Raw genomic sequence first — 20082 nt, forward strand, 5'->3', positions numbered from 1 at the left:
AAATAATAATAATAATATATTTATTTGTTTGTTTATTTATTGAATTTCTAGACTGCCCTCCCCACATGCTCCATGTGACAGATGTGGTCGTTTCATTTGTTTTGACAAAGATTGCTATTTTATCACTTGAGCTTGTCTTTTTTGTAAGATCAAGAAGTGTTGCAATACAGAATATGTTAAAAAAATACACAAAAACCCAATACAAAAAGCATCACGTCTTTATCCCTGGCTGACTTGGCACAACTTACTTTTGGGGTTCAAGATACCTTGCCTCATGGATCCCAGATGGCAAATCACCACCACCCACTGGTGGACAATGGTGGTAAATCCCACTCCCTCCTTCTGGAACACACTTCATAAATTCCTTCACTTGATACCAGAACAAGGGAATCTATGCCTAGCCTGATTCTCTGGGCAAAGCAATAACTGGCTGACACGTGAGGATCTGAACCATTGCATGTTCCCATTTGAGAAATTTAGCACTGGCTGTGGGTAGGGAGGGCAGGTGGGGGTGGGAGAACCCTTGATGGATTTCTCATGCTCCCTTGCCAGTTGCCTCGAGGCAGGATTACGATTGAGCAAAGCAACCCTTACCATGCCGAGTTTTTGCATTACAAGGTGCAGGGCTTTTTTTCAGGGGGAACAGAGTTCTGGAACCTCTTGAAAATGGTCACATGGCTGGTAGCCCCGCCCCCTGATCTCCAGACAGAGGGAAGTTTAGAGTGTCCTCCGTGCCGCTTGGCGGCGCGGAGGGCACTCTAAACTCCCCTCTGTCTGGAGATCAGGGGGCGGGGCCACCAGCCATGTGACCATTTTCTCCGAGGGCAACCCACTGAGTTCTACCACCGCTTTTCCCAGAAAAAAAGCCCTGACAAGGTGGGACTCTATTTACAGTTCTCTGGGTGCAAAAAGGCCCTGTAATGTACTGGAAGAGTTCCAGGTGGAACACTGCCCTCCTGAAGGGGAAGGCAGAGCCCAGCAGCCCCTGCTGTGCTGGTGGCAGAAGGACTACTCAGCTGTAGGGTTGCCAGCCTCCAGGTGGTACACATCAATAGGACCGCAAGGGTCTCCAGGGAAAAGGCTAAACTGATATCCAAAATTTAATCAAAAGGCAAAGTGCACATATTTAGCGCTTAGCAAAGTTAATCATTAGAAAATCAGTTTACAAATAAGTCATACATAAGCCACCACTTCGAGAAGCACAACAATACAATCAGTACATATGGAAAATCTTAGTATAAATAATTTTGTTTGCAGAAGCTCCAATCTCTCTGGTGAAAAGAACTAAATTTGTAAGTTTCTTCTTCAACAAGATGTGTGCAAAAGTTCATGCTTCAAATAAATTGGTCATTGATGCAAGTGACCCTTCATGCTTCACTAGGAAAGCAAATAAGCACAAGGGCTGAGGAGCACAAATGCTGATGTGGTTTCCAATGTACAGCTGAACGGGTATATTGCCAGCGTGATTAGCTAGCCTCCAGGTGGTGGCTGGAGATCTCGGAATTTCCAGGAATTACAGATCATACCATGCAATCTACTTAAATCTGTATTGAGCTGCATTTTTGGAAAGCTGGGGCTTGCAAACTTGGAGTTTTAGCGTTGTGCTGTGAAATACGCTTGTTTTGGACTTAACATTCAGTCTGATGAAGAGTTCTGTGGAACATGAATGCTTGTGCTCACAATGGTGATAGTTTGTAGAGCCAGTGTGGTGTAGTGGTTAGAGTATCAGACTAAGATCTAGAAGACCTAGGTTAGAATTTCCACTGTGTCATGGAGATTCATTGGGCCAGTCACACAGTCTACCTCACAGGGTTGCTGTGAGGATAAACTAGAGGAGAACAATGTTAAGCTAGTTTGGGTCCCCGTGGGAGAGAAAGATGGGGTATAAATGAAGTTAATAAATAAATAAAACGGTCCTAATAAGGTTATTACATTTTGCTTATGGGTCCACAAGGTTATCTACAAATGTTGTCAATGTTGGTTAGTTGCTAAGTCTTATCAAGAAGAAAATGAGATGACCAATCCCCCTCCCTTTCTCCTTCCAGGGTGTTAGAAACTTCTGATTTTTCGCTGATAATGAATGAAATGCTCTCCCCGCCATCAGATGCTGAACATTTTTCAAAATATGATTTGCGCTTATACCTTTCTCTCGCCACACAGGGGCGCATCTACACAGTCATTCTAGCTTCTTGGGTAAGGAGGACTTTTTAAAACACAATGGTCCTTTAAATTGTACTTCATTCTGACATTCTTTAAAGGGAATATCGTGAGGAGAGGGAAAATGTACACGGAAAAGATGCCCATCCCTTTCCAGCCCTGAACGCAGAGTAGATAGTAAAAGGCAGAAAGCAACTTCGGGTTTGGCCCTGGGAATAGGAAATTTCGACTCCAGTTCTGGCTGAGAAACCGAAGTCACGCCCTTTTCTTTTACTTTGGCTTCATTTCCCACTTTTTTCTTTTTTTAGAGGGCAGAGTCATTTCGGAATGCAGTTACAGGGGTTAAGTCTGAGATCCAACACGCTGTTAAATCAGCCCCTACGCCAGGATCGCGTTGCTTATCCGTAGTCACTTTCTTTTGTCCCGGAGAAGAACTGATTTCAAACCAAGGATTTTCTCTCTAGTAAACGCACTTGAAAAAATTGCAGCCTGAAAACTAGAAATCAAGCCCCCAATGTAAATGAAAGACTCCGGATTTGCAGCCCGATCCTATAACCACCTGAATGAAAGAATTGTGTTTGCTTCATACTAAAACTGCAATCCTATGCAAATGTACCGGGGAGACCAGGTTCGAGTCCCGCAGCACCTTAAAGACCAACAAGATTTCCAGGATGTAAGTTTTCCAGAGTTGAAGCTCCTATTGAGCGAGGTGGGACTTACTTGAGAGTAACAATGCCTAGGCTTGCGCTGCTATGGATTTATTAGAGCAGGGGCGCAGCCTGCGCTTCTGAATTCAGTTTCGTTGCAGGTGGGCGGGCGTGTGGGTCTGCAGTCGAAGAGCAAGATCCGGGTCCGATAGCACCTTAAAAAGCAACTGGATTGTGCCGAGGTAGGGGCTCGAAAGCCCCTACCATGGCAGTCTAGTTGGCTTTTAAGCATTTAATTCGTTGGTGGAATCGCGCAAACCCGGATTAACCCTCGAATGGAAGGGAGTCGCGGGCGCCGAGCAACTGAGCGCAGGGGGCTTTGCGTTGACCTGCCCGCGAGTCTTGCACGATTGCGACCTTCGCTTCCAAAATTTTTAAAAAAGGGCCTTCTGCCACTTTAACCCTTCCGAATCCGGACCCAGTTCGCCAAAGAAGCCGGGTGGCTCGAGAGCTGCAGGTGCCAGAAACGGGATTTAAAGGGCTTTGCACGTCCCTTAGCAGTCATTATCCCACCAGGGCAACCGCGGCGTCTGAATCCGGATTCCGGTCACAAACGGCGTGACTCCGGATTAACCCAGGATGGCTGCGCTGGAATCTCAGCCCATCTTCCCCCGCCTCGTTGCTCCCCCCGCCCCAGAAAGCGCCTTCCTGCCGCCGCAGCGGGGCACCCTTGCCCGGGCGACTGCCAAGGGGTGGGCGGAGGGGGGGCTCCCTGGGTCCCGAACTGACACCCCCGGCGCCCAATCACCGCGCATCTCTGGAGAGGGAGGCGTGCCAGGGAGTCTTCAATCTGCAGGGCTGGAGGGGGGGGATCTTGGGGGTGGGAGGGGGAGCCAATGGCACGGATGGGGGAGGGGCGGTGGGAGTAGCCTGGAGGGGAGTGGGCTTCAGGGCGGGGGGAGCGAGAGCAGGAGCGCAGACAAGGCAAGGCAAGGCAGGAGGGAGTGGAGCAGCCGCAGGAAGACCCGGGCAGAGGAGCGAGGGCGAGAGAGACGCGCACAGACAGCCATGGAGAATGGCTTGCAATGTCCGAGGTAATCTGCAAGAGCGAGGCAGGAGGGGCCTTTTGTGCATTTTGAATTAAACATTTTTTTTTTTGCACCGCGATTAGTTCTTTGGAGGCAGGAAGAGGGGGAAATGTGCACGTTCTGGGGCAGAATTTGTGTGCGTGTGTGTGTGTGTGTGTGTGTGTGTGAGGATTGCAGAGGAATGCGTCTGCTTTATTTTTGTGCAGTGGCCTTTTAACCCCCCCCCCTCCCCGCACCGGTACGCTGGTGTGCTTTGTTGGGGGGAGGACGTGCAAAGTCAGCAGATTGTACTGCGTGTGTGTGTGTGTGTGTGAGAGAGAGAGAGAGAGAGAGAGTGTGAAAAGAACCCCATATTGCATTTCTGGGGTTCACTACAGGACACCAGTTGAAGGGACCCCCATTCTTTTCTTACACGCGATTGACCCCCCCCCCCAATTTGTGCAGAGAAAGTACATCTGCCCCCCTCCCCTTTGAAAAAAAACTTCTAGGCTTCTCCATTTCAGTGCCTTGCAAGAATGTGGAAATTGGGTGGTGGGGGATGCGTAATGGTGGGATGCTTTGCTGGATGTGTGTTTGTGGGGGGGAGGTCTGGGAGTGCTTTTTAAATGACTCAAAGGAGAACCCCCACACACACGCACACACGCACACGCACACACACTCACAGTGAGATGGGACAGGTTTTGCTGCTTCTGGCTGTGGTCAAAGGCATCCTTGCAAAGGAATGGCTGGCGTTGCACCAGCAGAGAGGTGGATTTTCAGAGCTGGAAGGAAGGAAGGAAGGGCTAGGGGTGGATGTCCTCTTGCCAGCAATGGGATCCAGTAGATCCCAGCAGAGACCTGTGCCAAGTGTATACAGGCAGGGGAAGAGGGGCCAAATGCACCCTGATCCCTCGCCAGGGAACGTGCCATGGGCTCCTTGCCAGGTCTCACACGGGGCGTGTTGTGGCTTGGGCCCAAAGGCGGACTCTGGAGGCAGGCGACTTGTGTGGGTGGGGTGGGGGATTTCTGTAGAGGCGCTTAATCTCCTAGCCCACCTTGTTTACACCGCTGCAGTCTTCTAGGGTGGCCTCTTTGCCTATTGCTTTGAGACCCCAGCTAGGTAATTTAATCAAATAAATCAGCTTTGGGTAGCCCCTGGGAAAGACAGAGTGTGTGTGTGTGTGTGAGGGGGGGGGATGATTTTATATTCCTGCCCACTCCTCAACTTTAGTAGTCTTTCTGTATTCTCTTGATTTCCTTTCTGTGTTTAATTGGGGGGGGGGGTACCACCAGTAAGGTGCACACTGCACCGTTGTTACGAGCCCACTTTTCTGCAGTAGTTGAATTGGCAAGAAATCTTTGCAGAGTGCAGAAGGGAAAGGAAGAGGCTGGGATGGGGGAATAAAGACACAGTGGCCAATATTATCATAAAGAATCTTTGCAAATGGGGGCAGTGTTGGGGGGGGTTGATTCCCTTTAAACATTTCTGGGATGTTGAAGCTGAAGGGGGAGTGTTTTGGTACTGCAGTCCGAATTGCCAGCAGGTGCTGGATTCTGCCAGCAAAGTAGGGGGAAAGGCACGCCAGAGACCTCTTGCCAGGAGTGGGTGAATGAATGTCTTAAGTTTCGATGGACTTTTAAAAATGAGCCACAGCCAGGCTCCTGGACAAGACTTCTTCTCCAGCCCCTGTGATCGGGAGCCAGACAAGATACGTTTCATATGTAGGTCAAATCCATGGAGATCATCTTGGAATTAGGTCAGAGAGAAAACAGGGTGACGGAGTTCGTGCTCCTATTTTTGCCCTAGGTAGAGAGGATCACTCGGCACGGAGCTGGGTTGTGCATGAGCCTGGTCCGCGAAATGTTGTGTGCCTTTTCCACCTGTGTCGAAAGCGGGTCTTCCGACCTTGGTGGGCAGGGTGGAAGCTTGGGTGTGGAGTTGGGTGCCCCCAGTGGCCGTGTGGAAGCCCGCAGTGTGTGTGTGTGTGGACGGTCCTGGCAGTGCCGCTCGTGCCCAGGTGGGTGTGTCGTTCCGTTGCTCCGTTTCATTTCTGTGCTGTTGGGCTCGTCGCCCTGGACGTCCCCCTGAGGAGCTTGTGCTCTGTCACCAGGCGGTGGGAAACTGGCACTGCTCCACCCGTTTCAAGGGCACAAGGCCAGCCTAGAACTAACCGTGTGAATTTGCCCTTCTTTTTGCTTTGCAGGGCACAGGTCTTTGGGGAGCTGTTGCTAAAGTGGAGAGTGAGAGCTTGCCTGGGGTGCAGGACATAGCAGAAGCAAGGGGCTTGGTTGGTGTTCAGAAACAAGGCATCTGTCCCCATTTTTATGGACCGAATCCTTGCTTTCCTGCTCTAATAACTTGTCACCGCTGCCTTCAGAGAGCTGGTGGGGAAAAGCTCTGGGACGCCCAGCTCCAGTCTTTGCTTCCTTCCTGCAAATGGGCACTCTGTCTGCTGCGTTAAATCCCTTTTGTAATTCAGGTAATGTTTTCTACCCACCCAAGATGCAGTCTGTGCATGACCCACAGCGCCCTCTTCTGGGTGGGGAAGGGGGTGTCCTTGTTTTATTTTTGAAAGCTTCCAAGAGTGCCGGCCAAGAATCCTACTGTCAGTCTTTTAGCACCTTGGCTTTTCATGAACAGAAGCGATCTGGGGAAACGTTGCCTGACTCAAGAATTATCCTGCTGCTGGCTTGGAAGATAAACTTCTGCCAGTGTTTGTGCAGGATTGGTCCCCAGTGCCGATGCCCCCTGTCCTACATTTGGGAAGGCTGCACAAGGGTTTTTTTTAGCCCTGTCCACATTTGCAGCTAGCACCAAAGTTGCTGCTTAGCGTCCGTACTGGACAGTGTTTCCTAGACATCTTCGCAGCGTTGGGCGTTCTCTTGCTTTCGGTCTCCGCATTTTTGCCCTGGCATGGATCGATCCTCTTTCCCCCCCTCCAGCACCCCCTGGTGGCATTTGCAGAACTTGCTCATGTTCCTTTTGCTACAGCGTTTCTCTCCCTCTGCAGGCGTATTGACTGGCATTGGGCCCAACCCAGCCCTCTCGCACATGTCCTTCCTCCCCAGCTTTTGCTGTTGACTGTTTTCCTCCTGGCAGGGAAGCCGGTGGCCCTCATGTGCCGGAGGACGAACGCATGACGGGGCTTGTGTACATCACGTGTTCCCGACCTCATGCCAGGCCATGACGCGGTGGGCGGAGGTAGGGGGCAGTTCCAACGGGGAGAGGAGCCCTCTCAGTTAGGGGGTTGGCAGCGAGTTGGTGGTCAGCAGACGGCGGGGACAGGCGGGCCGATTCAGCAGGAAGCAGGGCCCGTGGGCACATCTCCTATGGGGAGCTCGGTTGGCTGGTGAGTGTGGGTACTGCCAGGGGCAAGAGGCAGCTGGCACAGCTGTTCCTTTGGGCTTGGCTTCCTGCCCTGATATCTTTTTTTCTGTCCTTGATTCCTTGTTGCGTTCTGCCCATCTCCTCTTGATTCGCCCCGGAGATCCCCTTTTTTCTCCCTCTTCCTCCTTGCATGATCCTCTGTTCTGGACTTTCCTGTGTCGGCCTTCCCGAGTTCCTTTCCCATTCTCGCAGTGTTCTCCTTCTCCTTGGTTCTCCGTGTTTTCTGATCTCTACGCCATCCCTTTTGGGTCTGCTCCATACATTCCTCCTCCTTGCGTTCTCTCTTTGGCCCGTTTTATGACTTTCCTGTCCACGTCCTGTGCTTTGTTTCAGCTGTGTGTGTGTGTGTGTGTCTTTCTTTTTCTTGTCCTCATTTCATACTTTTGGTCACTTTCCTCCATTCCACATTCTTCTTCACGTGCTCTTCCCTTTTCTTCTCTGCCATTTTCATCGCTCCCTTATTGTGTCTTCTTTCTTTTCACGTCTCCTGCAAATCCACACCTATGTGGCTTTTTCTTTCCACCCGTGGAGGTGGGCTTGTTGCCTGTGGCTTCCAGGCCTGGCTAGCCCCTGCTCCACCAGTTGCGACCTGTACAGAGATAGATGGCAGCAGGAGAAAACCAGCAATGCAGGATCGGCGTAAAAGTAGTTTGGCTGCAACTCAGAAAGCGGCATATTTTGTCTGAGGACCCAGAACCAGCGGCTGAAGGTTTTTTCATCCCGTCCGTGCCCCATATTTGGATCCTCTGGGCAGTATTGCATTTCAGTGGTCGTGTGTGTGTTTTGTTTTTCTCACAAATTGGGACGGAGGGATCTCCTTGGATTGGGGCCCTTTTTCTAATTTGGCAAGAAAGGGATTTTAAGGGGGGGGGGGAGACAGCATCTGTGTTTGTTTGCTGCTTCAGGGAAGGAAGTAGGCCCAGAAGATCTGCGGCAGAAGTTCTGTGGACTTGAAATTCCTGCTTTTTGCTCTCTGAAGGGCGAGTTGTGTCTGTTGTTCAGATTGGAATGTCAATAGCACTCCTGGGTTTTCTTCCTTTGAAGAGATTTGTAGCTTCAGGTTTTGATGGCCTTTCTCAGGCCGTGCCTCAGGTTTCCCTTTCTGTGAACTGGGTAACAGATACCAGTGGGAAACAAAAATTCTTAGTTTATTTTTAATTTCTGGAGGAGCATAGAAACATAGAGCAGGAAGGAACCCCAAGGGCCATCTAGTCCAACCTGCTGCCCAATGCAGGAAATTTGCAACAGGCAGGGGTCAGAAACTGGTCTCCTGGGGGAGAGATCGTTGGTGTGTCTGATGCTCAGGAGGTACTGGGGAAAGCAGAGGTCCTTTAGAACTTCGGCTTTGCATGGTGTTGCCTTTCTTTCTATCTTTGGAATCTTAATCGTGCTAACAATTGTTAAGCCTTTTGTTGATGCCCACTGAGCCTTATTTATGTCTGGCAAGTCTCCTCGGGGAACGATGGGTGCTCTTTGTTGACAGGTTCAGGAATTCTTGGCCTCCTAAAGTCTTTGAGAAGTTGAGATTGTCAGACATAGGATGGCTAATTTTGTAACGTTCACTGCTGGAACTCACATTTTCCTTGATAAAAGCTCTGACCTGCAAGCTCTGAGGAGGCAGAAATACTCTGTGCATGCCTAGAGGGCTCCCTCTTTGTGACTTCAGTAACAGGGCTGTGCCCTAGAATATGTGAAAACCAGTGCTAGGGCCCAACTCAAATTACAAGGTGGCATGAAGGTGGGGTGCCAAGCACAAATACCTAGGGAGGGAATGTAGATGTCGTGGTTCTGAGATACGCTCATCTGTCTTTCCCTGGCACATACCTGTTGGCATAGATTCCCCACCTTGTAAAATGGAGAGACTGGTGGCCTACCTTATGTGGTGGGTGTGTGAAGACAAGACAAAAAGATCATTAAGAACACTTTCCATTTTACAAGAAAACTAATGTTCCAGAAGGTCTGCTTAAATCTCTGTTTTGCCTGTGCCTATGAAGTGGAGAATTGTCTGCCTTAACTCTGCCCTGACCTTTATTTTATTTCCTGTCACACAATTTGGATAGCTCCAAGGAGCCTAGGAAGGCATACATGGCAGGGTGCTTCCGTTATTATCCTTGCAACAACCCTGTAATGTAGGTCAGACGGACATTCTGGCCGACGGGAGGCTTTGCTTTCAAAAACGTATGAAATGTGAACCCCTTCTCCTAATCTCAGAAGTTTCGAGGCTGGCTGCGCCGCTGCCACGGTAAAAGAAAGCGTTTTGCATGTTCTCGAGGGCTTTTCTCTTTGGGCACATCTAGGAACAAAGCACGGTTTGGACACCCCTCTGATGGCATTGTGCCCCAGGGCCCACAAGTACCTGGAACTGCACTGCCACCCACGGGGAAAGAGGTCTTGATCCTAACTTCCCTAATCCGCCACTGTGGTCCCCCTTGTTGCTCTCAGCCAAGGGAGAAAGCTCGGGGAAATAAGTAGGAGTGAAGGTGTGTCAGGACTGGTGCCTGTTATTCGTCTCCCCCATACAGCCCCGTTACATTCCATCTCTGCCACAGACTTGCTCAGCATCCTTGGTCCAGTTGCTCTGATTTTTGGCCTTGCCCCTGTCATTCTTCTAAATGGGAGCTCTACCATGAGCTGCCTCAGAGACCGATTGTGGAAGAGAATGGCAGAACTTGTGTGTGTGTGCCACGCTGCACAGAGGTAAAGCTTTAAAGATTGTTCATCGTGATAAAAAATAATGAGAAACCATATGCATTTAATCTGCTGAAACTGGGAGTGCGTGCTTGCATGCCAAGCAGAGGTTTCTAGTCCATATTATGACGTCTTTCTCCTGTCTTTGTTAAAATATTTCCACCCGGCTTTTGTACACCTAGCAAAGTTCAGTCATTGGTGGGAATGGAACCAGAAGGAATGGTTGATTAATTCATTAATCCAGAGCTGAGTAATGGTGTGTTTGCTTGATGCCCCCCTGGATTCTAACCTTGCCTTTCTGCATAGAGTTCTTAACTTCCAGGGCTCTGCTTCTTTCCCCCATGTGGGAAATACAACTCCCAAGTCGTGGTTGGTGGGACCAGCTGCTACAACCAAGATGCCCAGTCTCACCTCTGAAGATTGACTGCCTTTCCGTCAGCACCCCATTATAGACCTCTACTCCCATCCTTAAAGGAGAACAGCCCATCTGTACCTGTACAGGATAACAAGTGTTAGGATAGGATCAAGGGCATTTCAGTTTTCTTCCCATGCTTTTATCACAAGAGTTTATGTGTAAGGAGTGCTACATCAGTTTCTGCTCTGGAATGTCTTTCGCAGAGGTGTGTGTAAAAATCTCACTTGGCCTTTTTTCCCTGCTGTCTTGACATCTTGCTTGGTGGTGGCCTTCCATTCACTCTCGTTTGGACCTTTTACAAAAATCACACCCACTGTTTTAAAAAGCACAGGATAGTGTAGACTAGGAGGCCCCAGCTCACTTTTGGCTCTTGAGCCTTTTTATGTTCCCTCCTGGAGTTGAGAACGAAGCTATAGAAGGACAACATTTTGTTTCTCAGGCTTTTCTTCTGTGTTGTAAACTCATTTTCTCTTTTGTCCTCTGTTGCATCTGCTTAAGCTGGTTTTTGAAATAATACAAAAACCTGCCAAACCTATTGTGCCGGTAGGGGACAAAAAGCATACCATGAACAATGACCCCTCTTTTAAGACACGTTCCGCTACTTAAAATAAGTGGTGGTTTCTGTGCAGTCCAAAGCTCCTTATCCCCAACTCTGCCAGACGAGAATGTTGCAGCTCCCATGGAGTCTGCCTATATGGATGCAAGATCAGGCAGTTTTTTCACCACCCTCGTGCAACTGCACAGCTTTCTCTTCTGAGACTCGTGACGGTGTGGTGGTGAAAGCCCGTGCATGTTAGCATTAGCTGCTGCATGCAAACAAAGTAACTACCGCTACAGGGAGGTATTTCATGTTATTTCTATGAGGCAGTTGCACTGTAAAAAGTGGCCCCAGTCCTTGTGACATCATGTAAAGGGGAGTCCTCTGAGCTGGGTGGCTCCTGTAGAATGTGTGATGTGCCGGGGGCTTGGAAGTGTGTCTGGCGCCTGAGCATCATGCCCCCTGGATGGTAATGTGTCTGTGCGTCCTAGGTCTTTGAAAGGGTTCGTACCTTGGGGATTTCTGGTGCTGGGAACAGAGAAGGGAGTAGTTCTTGTGCCAACTTCTCCCACAGCTGGGCACATGCCAGGTGGCCAGCCTGTGGCTTTAACAATACTGGGAAGGTAGGTGGAGCCTGGGACAGCTTCTGGCTCATTGGGGGATGAATTCTAGTAGATCAGAGTGGAGAGGCCTGGAGAAAAAATGTTTAACCCCCTCCTGGCTTGAAATACCTGGTTTATCAAACTAAAACCTCTGAGATCCGACCAGAAGCAAAAAACAAAAACAAAACCCCAAATGGACAAGCAGTGATCCTGATTGTTGGCTACCGTGTCAGCACCCGATCTTTTAACATGTAAGGTTAGATTAGTTCCCCTTTAGTTTGCTGTGCTCTCAGGGTGGTAGAAGAGTGCTCAGAGTCCGGATTTCAGTATGTCCAAGTACAGGAATGGATGCCAGATACACTGATGCGGAGACATGAAATTCTGTGAATGTGGCAGGAGTGATGAGCAAGCTTTCCGAGACAGGAGAACCTGATGGATGGACTTCAGTCTAAATGGCTCCAAAAAGGGGGGCTTGTGTGTATGTCAGATTTGGGATTATGCTGCTTCATTCACATTTTTACATTTTCAGAGCAGCTTATGGGGTTTTCTCTTCCTCCATTTTATCCTCCCAGCAACCCTGAGAGGGACTGCGTGGCGGCGTGGCCCCATGCTAAGTGGGGAATTGGACATGCATCTTTACAGTCCAATTCTCTATCCACTTCTCCCCACTGGTTGGCATCTTTCTGTAACCCTTCTATGCAGGGCTTTTTTTCTGGGAAAAGAGGTGGTGAAACACAGTGGGTTGCCCTCGGAGAAAATGGTCACAAGGCTGGTGGCCTCGCCCCCTGATCTCCAGACAGAGGGGAGTTGAGATTGCCCTCCACGCCACTCAGCAGTGCGGAGGGCAATCTCAACTCCCCTCTGTCTGGAGATCAGGGGGCGGGGCCACCAGCCATGTGACCATTTTCAAGCGGTTCCGGAACTCCGTTCCACTGCGTTCCAGGTGAAAAAAAGCCCTGCTTCTATGTATTTAAAACAAACCAAAATTAAAAACAAACTAGAAAATAACCAATGCTGAGCTTGAGACCAAAATGAGTGATCTTAGTTTTAATAATACCCCCAAACACACACTTGCACGTGTGTTCTACATGAAAACATGTTTTCCTGACCTATTTTTCTCAGTGCTTTTCATCTTGTGTGGTCTAGAATGATATCAGGCTAATTTTTACAATTCCTTTAGAAAGGGAAATCTTTTCTCTAAACGTGTGCGGGGACTGAATCTGCCTTTCCGTTAGAGAAGAACAAGTATCTGTGTTGCTGTGCTGTTGGAATCCAAGATAAAAGCATTTTTTTTAAAAGCTGTGATGTGTAAGGGATTTGCAGTATTCTGTAAAAAGTTGACTTGAACTTGGAATCTATTCTTGTCGTTGCAAGGAGAAATTGAAATTGAGGTGGAACTCCTATTTAAAACAGATTTTTTAGAAAAAGGTTTGGAATGGCTTAGACTGTTTAAAATGCAGCTGCACCCCCCCCCCCTTTATATATTTACCTCCCATCTCAGCCCCCTCCTTTCCACCTTAGCTACCCCCAGCAGCAGCAGCAACAGGGCCAGTCTGCCAAGGCCAGCCCTCCTGGCTACAGGCCCATGCGCTGCGCAATGGAGCCAGGCGCCCAATGGCAGTTCAGTGTTCCCAGCCGAAATTAGCAAGCAAACAGGAAAAAGGCTGAGCGCTGGTTGGCTGCTCCCAGCCTAGCCTGGCCCCCTCCCGTCGCTCAGCTCACGTAGGCCCAGCCTGTGCAAGGGGCCTCTGGGCTGCCTTCCAAGCGAAGGTGGGGGCGGGGGCGAGGGGAAGGCTTGCAAGCGCTCTGCTAGGCCTGGCCCCAGCAGCAGGCCCCAGAGGCCTTGCTGGAGTTCATGTCAGGCCCCGGCCAGCTGGGTGCCCAGGGAATGGGCTGCGGTGGTGGTACAAGCCCCTGCGCCAAGGTGGAGAGGGGGACACAGCCCCCTTCTCAGCACAGGCATCTTCTGCCTGCTCGAGCCATATGTTTTTCCCATATAAAAAACCACGCCACTGTCGGCTCGCTATCACCTCGCCGTTTCTTCCCCTCTTGTTTTTCTTCGTTGTCATTCTGCATTGCAGTTGAGTCGCTCGGTCTTGTCTTGCCCGCCACAGGAAACCAGCCACCCGGCCGTACTTCCAGATTCAGAGGGAGGGAGCATTATTCTTTCCAAAATTGCTAAGCACCAGGAGTGCTTTCTGTATGCTTCGTAAAATAGCAAAGCGTCCAGTAGCACCTTTAAGACTAACCAACTTTATTGTAGCATAAGCTTTTGAGAGCCACAGCTCTCTTCGTCAGATGCATCGTCAGCTTTCGAGAAAGCTGGACTCTTTGCTGTTTTGCTACTGCAGACTAACATGGCTAACTCCTCTGGATGTAGATGCAGAGGAGTTAGCCGTGTTAGACATCTTGCAGCAATGTCTATATTCCCTGCTTCCAGGTGTCTGCCAAGCATTATATAGAGCTGGCTTTCATGGAGCAAAGAATCTAGATTGCATTTTTTGTGTGTGGAGGCGGGGAGGATGGAATTTGATTTAGCAGAAATAAGAGTCTTGCATCTAAGAAAGTGGGCTTCTGCTGGAAGTAGATTTCTGTGCATTTTTAAGGTGCTTGCTTTTGCTGCTACTCTAGAATTACTTTTTTTTATTTAGGATTTTGAGTCTGTGTGTGTATGCAAGCCTTTTTGGTTTTCTGCTCTGGTATTCTGCGTAAAATGAAGGAACTGGCAACCAGGACAACGGTTCTCTCTCTACCCCCTTCCCCTTTTCCCGATTGAATTGGAGCATAGTGGTTAGAGTATAAGATGGATGTGGTGGGAGTTAGGGAAGTGCTTGTGGCTATATTTTGGCTTTGGGAGAGGAGCCGCAAATATGTATTGCTGAATTCTGTTCTTTGCCTTAGGGGTGTAGAGCATGTTACAGTAGTTACCACTACGTGCCAGAACTCCTGGGTTCTCCCCCCCCCCCCCGCAGACATATGTGTTTTATAGGGCAGTGGGTGAATTGAAAGGCATGAGTGCCCTGGCACCATCGTGAGAAGACTCTCTGGCGGTGGTTCTGCGTTGGCTGTGATTGGGTTCTGTTCCAGCCCTCTCTATTTGTTCACACGCTATGTATGTTCTTGGCTTTCTTCGTTGGCTCGAGGAGAGAACAGGCTATGGAAAGGGGCCAAGGAATGGCTCTGTCGTCGCACTTCGCTCTCCCTCATGTCCTGGCCTTCTCTGGTTGGTCCTGGGAGTTTTGCCATGCTCTGGTCGGTGCCGAATGGAAGGGTGGCCCCCTAATGGTGCGGGCAGTTTGAGAAGGGACGCTTTCCTTCCATCGCACGCTGATCCAGGTGCGTTTCAGCCCTTGATCCTAGAGGCAGGTGCATTTCAGTGTGTGGAGGGGAATAAGCAGCAGCTCTCGTGCCCATCCAGAAGATGCTCCTTTTATCACTCAACAAGGGATCCCAGTATATGAACATTTGCTCTGTTCGCACCAAGAGGAAGCCACACTTCAGAGACTGCGGGAGGGGGTGAGAGCCGGGGTGTCCATGATCTTATGCAAACTCCTCCTCTCCCCCCCCCCCCCCTAGAAACAGCCAGTGTTCCTCTGGCTTAGAAGCAGCTGTATCTTTCAGCGAACAGGTTGCACAAAGCTGCCTGTGAGATGAACTGGGGTGCAAGGCACGGTGGGGTGCTGACTTCCCAAAGTTTACTGCGTATCCATGCAGAGCGGTGCATCATGTGTACTTGCTGGTTTCCCTGTGCATCTAATGGAACAATCACTGCATTTAGTTAACACTTTCAGCGTTCAAAGCACTTTATATTATCTCATTGCAGTCCGTACAACAGCCCCGTAAGGTAGGCTGGCATTCTTTATCCCCCGACTGCAAAATTTGGCAGGGAAGTGAGGCAAGGAGAAGGTGGTTTGTTTGGTGCTGCCTAGTGAATTCATGGTAGAGATTTGGACAGAGGATCCCTGAAGTCACAGCTCATTCTCTTAGCCATGACGCAGTGAAAAGTGTGGGTTGTACACGGGAGTGGAAAAGGCAGTATTTGATAGCATGACTAGTTTGAGGCCATTGTGGTACGAGGATCAGCTGTCCTCTCTTCTTATCAGAGGGTGGAGGAACAGAGTTGGATTCAGATAACCCTATTCCAGAACAACTGCTTCCCTTTAAAGTATCCAGTCACTAGTGTAGGTTAAAACCCTAACCCTAGAAGCTTGAAGAGCAGGAAGAAAACCACCCTATGATCACCTCGATGGTCAGGATTTGCATCAGGATTTGGCAGGGAGAATCAATCATGGACTCGAGCCAGTGAGAGACAAGTATGGAGACCACAAATTCTCTCCTTTGGCAAAGTGAAAACTTGCCTGCCTGGTGCGGGGGGGGGGAGATCTTGGGGCATTTTGCTAGTCTTGTAACCCTAACTGATGCCTGACCTTGCTGGCAAAGCATTCAGGGGCAACTGATGCATGTAGCCGGGAAGGGTAGTTTAAAAAGACAGAGCCGGTGGCAGGGCAAAGGCTTTGCTCTACACTGGACCTGTGTGAAAGGGCTGTGAAAAGCCAGAAGGGAAACTTCAGCCCATGATAACCCCTCCAGGTCCAAGCCCGACTCTGGAAGGCAGCTCCAGCCCATTTCCATTCCTCGCTGCCCTCTGGTTGTGATCCCACACGGTTTTAGAGTGGAAAGGTGAAACTGGCAGAGCCTTAGAGGAGCGAAGATGAAATTAACAAACCCTCTGTGGAGCAATCTCTGCCGGCTCTGCCTCTTTAAAATACGCTTCCCAGCTAACATTGCGTCTCCCTGCACTTGTCAAACACGTGCCAAGGCATCCCACGTAGAGAGACGGTGAGAGTCCAAAGACGAAAGCGCTTTGCAGATGGACCCTGTGCTTCAAAAGCAAAGTCTTTGAAGGCACAGAATGGTGTTCTTTGGGCCCTTCCGCCTTGCCCTGCCCTGCCCTGCTCCAGCATCCTCTGGCTAGGTTCAGGTAGAAGGTAGCTCGCCCCTCCCTTGTGTGCACAAACACCCTGGCTCACACTCTCCAGATGTAAAGCGGTGGTGCCAGGAACATTGCGTTCCCACCCAGCCCAGAGGGAAGAGGCCTTCATGTGGTGTAAAGAGGGGGGAGCGAGGAGGAGGGGTGGCTTTCCTGGTTCAGTTTGGGTGGTGCAGTTGCCTAATTGCCAAGTGCTCCTTTAATCCCCCGCCCCCAGGCTGCTGTGTTGTGTGACTATAAAATTATATGGAATGCACCAAGCCTTCGAAATAAGGTGTGTGTGTGTGTGGGGGGGTAACCAACTCTTCTGGGGTGCAGGAATACACTAATGTTTAGACTTGCCCGCTTGAGGATAGTACAGTAAGATGATTGTGCTGGGGGGGGCGGGGGGAGCTGGAACACGAGGGTTCAGAGCTGCGAGCACGCACCCCTCTTTGACAGAGATTTGTGAATAGCTGGCTGTGACGACTGAAGCTCTCCCCCCTTCTCCTCCCCTTCCTCTAGCAACGTCACCTCTCCTTCCATCTCTCCCCCTCCCAGCAATGAGTTCTTGGCACTGGTCCCTGTCTGCAGTACACAGTGTCCCGGACGGACGTGGACAGAACAGCCAAAGGCACTGCCAAGAGCACGTGCAACAGGATTTCTTGGGAGGGGGGCGCACAGGGCAGCGATGAAGGGGTTTGTTTCTGTGTTGTGTGTGTGGGGGGAAGACTCTGGCTGGACGCCAGTGGGCGGAGGAGGAAGCTGGCGGTGGAAGGCTAATGTGCTTTGAAGGGCAGTTTGCTTTGCAGAATGAAATGGAGAATAGGCTGCAAACGGGAATTGTTGGGGTGGGGGGTGAGCAAGCTAGAGAGAGCCTGCGATAATGCAAAGGCTTCAATGGAGCTGTTTGAATGCCAGGACTCTGCCCGGGAATACAGAGTGTACAGTGGGGGCTGCGGTAAGAATTGGGAGTGTTTGCAGGCCAGTTATGCCAAGCGCGCACGCACGCACGCACACACACACCCCTAGGCCAGTCCATATAGAAATCCTTTGCTCCATTTAGTGTCCGCACCATACTGCATAAGCACAGTGCAGCAGAGTAACTCATGGAAGTGAGCCACCTCCCTTGAGAAGGCAAGAGAATCAGATGGGGTGGGTGAATTCTTTCCAAACACACAAATACAGTCATCAGTTCAGTCCCAACTGAACAAATAATGCACTCATTAAGAAGGTTGTCAAGATGCTAGTCCTTGCCACTCAATGTCCTTTCTCCTCCCTTTGTTTGTTAAAACAGCTCTCCTTGCCCCAAGAAGTGGGGAGGTCAGGGGATGAACTAGCAAAGAATTCTTGCATCACGTAGTGGAAGGACCTTCCTGTCCCCCCCCTTCCTATGGGGCAGGTTCAGACATTCAGAATCCTTTCCATGCTGTGCCTCTGTCCAGACAGGTCTTTTACATTAAACCAATTAAATGTTTCATACAATTTAAAATCAAGTTGATTGATTGGCAACCCTGCTTTGAAGGGGCTGCTCACCCCTGGGGACAGCTCTGTCCGGGCATCACTGTGGGGGTGGGGAGCTCTCAGCATTGCTGTGCTGGGTACCAGAGGAGTCCCTGCTGTCTGTCCCCCTCCTCCAGAGAAACAGGGTTGTGCAAAACAGACAGTCGGTAACAAGCTGCATGTGTGAAGCTCAGATATTCTCTGCGGGGGAAGGAAGCTGACGTCAAGAGTGCCTGATCTGAGCAGAAGGTGCTGGGAGATGCGTTCTGTGCTTTGCGTAGACTTTTGTTATCGAGCGATGCCTTCGTGCTGCACAAGAAGCTTTGGGGGCTCAGACTTGGGGACATGCGGCTGTGAGCTCTAGGATAGGTTGTCCGCGTATTCCTCCTCCTTTCTTTAAAAGACAAAGTGCTTTGCATTCCTAAGATGGAAAAATAATAATAATAATAATAAATAATAATAATTTACTGCAGTTAGAGATTGAGATGCAGACCCTTGTGGTCTAAGATAAAGTCTGGGAGGAGCAGGACAACAGACCTCCCTGGGTGGCCTCCAGTCTGAACCCCCCCCCCAGCCCTGTGCTACAAGCCTCTCCCCGCAGAGGTGCTTCCAGCCCCCAGTCTCTTCTTTTAGGCACCAGGCAATGACAGTTTTGATTTGAACCTTTTAGGATCCCCCCCCACACTGTGGTTGGGGTTAGCCCCCCTGTCCTTGTTAGCCATAGTGGGGGAGACAGTTGATGTTTTTATTGGTTTTAGCATATTGTTATTTTATTGTTTTTATAGGGCCGATGTGGCTATATAGAGAGGCAGGGGATAAATATTTCAAATAAGCTTCTGGGAGCATCCTTTGAAAAAGGGCAGTGGCACCTGTGGGGATTGCCTTCGTCCCGACCCCTGGACCAAAGCACTGCAAAACAGAGGCACTGACTTTGTGTGGCAGAAGCTATGATGACCCAGAGGCGGGCGAGGGGTCTTTCCCTCTGTCTGCCTTTGGGGATTTCACCAAGGAAGGGCCGCACACCTTTCAGCCTATCTCTGCAGACTTAGGAACTAGGAACTTGTCTTGAAAAAAAATGAATTAACCATCACGGTGTCTCCGATTCTGTGCCCAGTTACAAAGTGGGCCGTGCAACGATGCAAGCGGCGGTTAAGTCTGGCTGCCCCTTCAGACTGGATCAGAAATTCAAAAGCGACAATAGATCTGATTGAGGCATGGTGGGGGCTGGGAGGGGGGGAGAGGCAGTTGTTGCCTTCATGCCGGACTTCGCTGAAGCATCTCGCTGGAAACAGATCGCTGGACTGGGTGTGAACCCTTGACCCGACGTGGCGTGGCAGTTGCTGCATTCTCAAATCATGTCTATGTTCAATCATGTCTGTTTTATCAGTTCTCTAGGCAGAGTCTGACATTTCTTCCACAAAGGGACGCCTGTGGAGATGCGCCTTCTAAACAAGATCACGTCAGGAATACAAAATCCACATGAATTCTGCACAAAGTTCTGTGAGCAGAAATGGGTGGAAATGCGGCCTTTTGTTCACACATTAAGGGGGTCTGTCCTAAGAGGCTTTTAGAATCTCAGGGTTAGCTTGGGACAGAACAAGACAACGTTGCCTCTGTTCAAGGGCAGGACAAGTATATGCAGGGAGAGGGCGAGGGACCCGCTCGGGCGAAGCACAGCTAGTAGGGAAAGGGTTACGTACCCTTCTTCATTCTCAGCTAGCCTCTCTAAAAAGGCTTCTCCTTTAAAAAAAGGAAAGGCGCGGGGCTTTATTACGCCCATAACGTAGCTAGTCCCTAAGTAGTGCCTGGGAATATTGTCAAAGGATATTCAGCTTCCAGGCAAGAACTTTTTAGAAAAGGAAGAAATTAACCTCTGCTCGCATGTTTTGCTTCTTGGAAATCCTGCATGGATTTTGTATTCTGATGAGACGTTCCCCACTCTTTAGGGGTAGGAAAGTCATCTCGGGGCCCTCCTCTTGCTTGTCTAGCTGGTGTTTCGGTTCTGATCGTTTTACAGCTTCCGTGCCTGTGCACAACCATGTTACCTCTCGCACGTGACTGTGCACGAGGATCCGGTGCTTGCCGCCAGCCATGTCTGGTGACCTGCG

At 50.0% G+C, this 20082-nt stretch overlaps 1 protein-coding gene across 1 annotated transcript in view; it reads left to right on the forward strand.

The window, feature by feature from the left end:
* Positions 1–7144: 7144 nt before the first annotated feature.
* The window catches only part of HIF3A (hypoxia inducible factor 3 subunit alpha), a 37905-nt gene continuing 24967 nt past the window's right edge, over positions 7145–20082 (forward strand). Inside the window, exon 1 of the mRNA XM_054999536.1 lies at positions 7145–7221. The gene's annotated coding sequence lies outside the window, so the exon portion shown is untranslated. The remainder of the gene's footprint in view (positions 7222–20082) is intronic.

The sequence above is a fragment of the Eublepharis macularius genome, chromosome 15, assembly GCF_028583425.1.
Source record: "Eublepharis macularius isolate TG4126 chromosome 15, MPM_Emac_v1.0, whole genome shotgun sequence".
Lineage (NCBI taxonomy): Eukaryota > Metazoa > Chordata > Lepidosauria > Squamata > Eublepharidae > Eublepharis > Eublepharis macularius.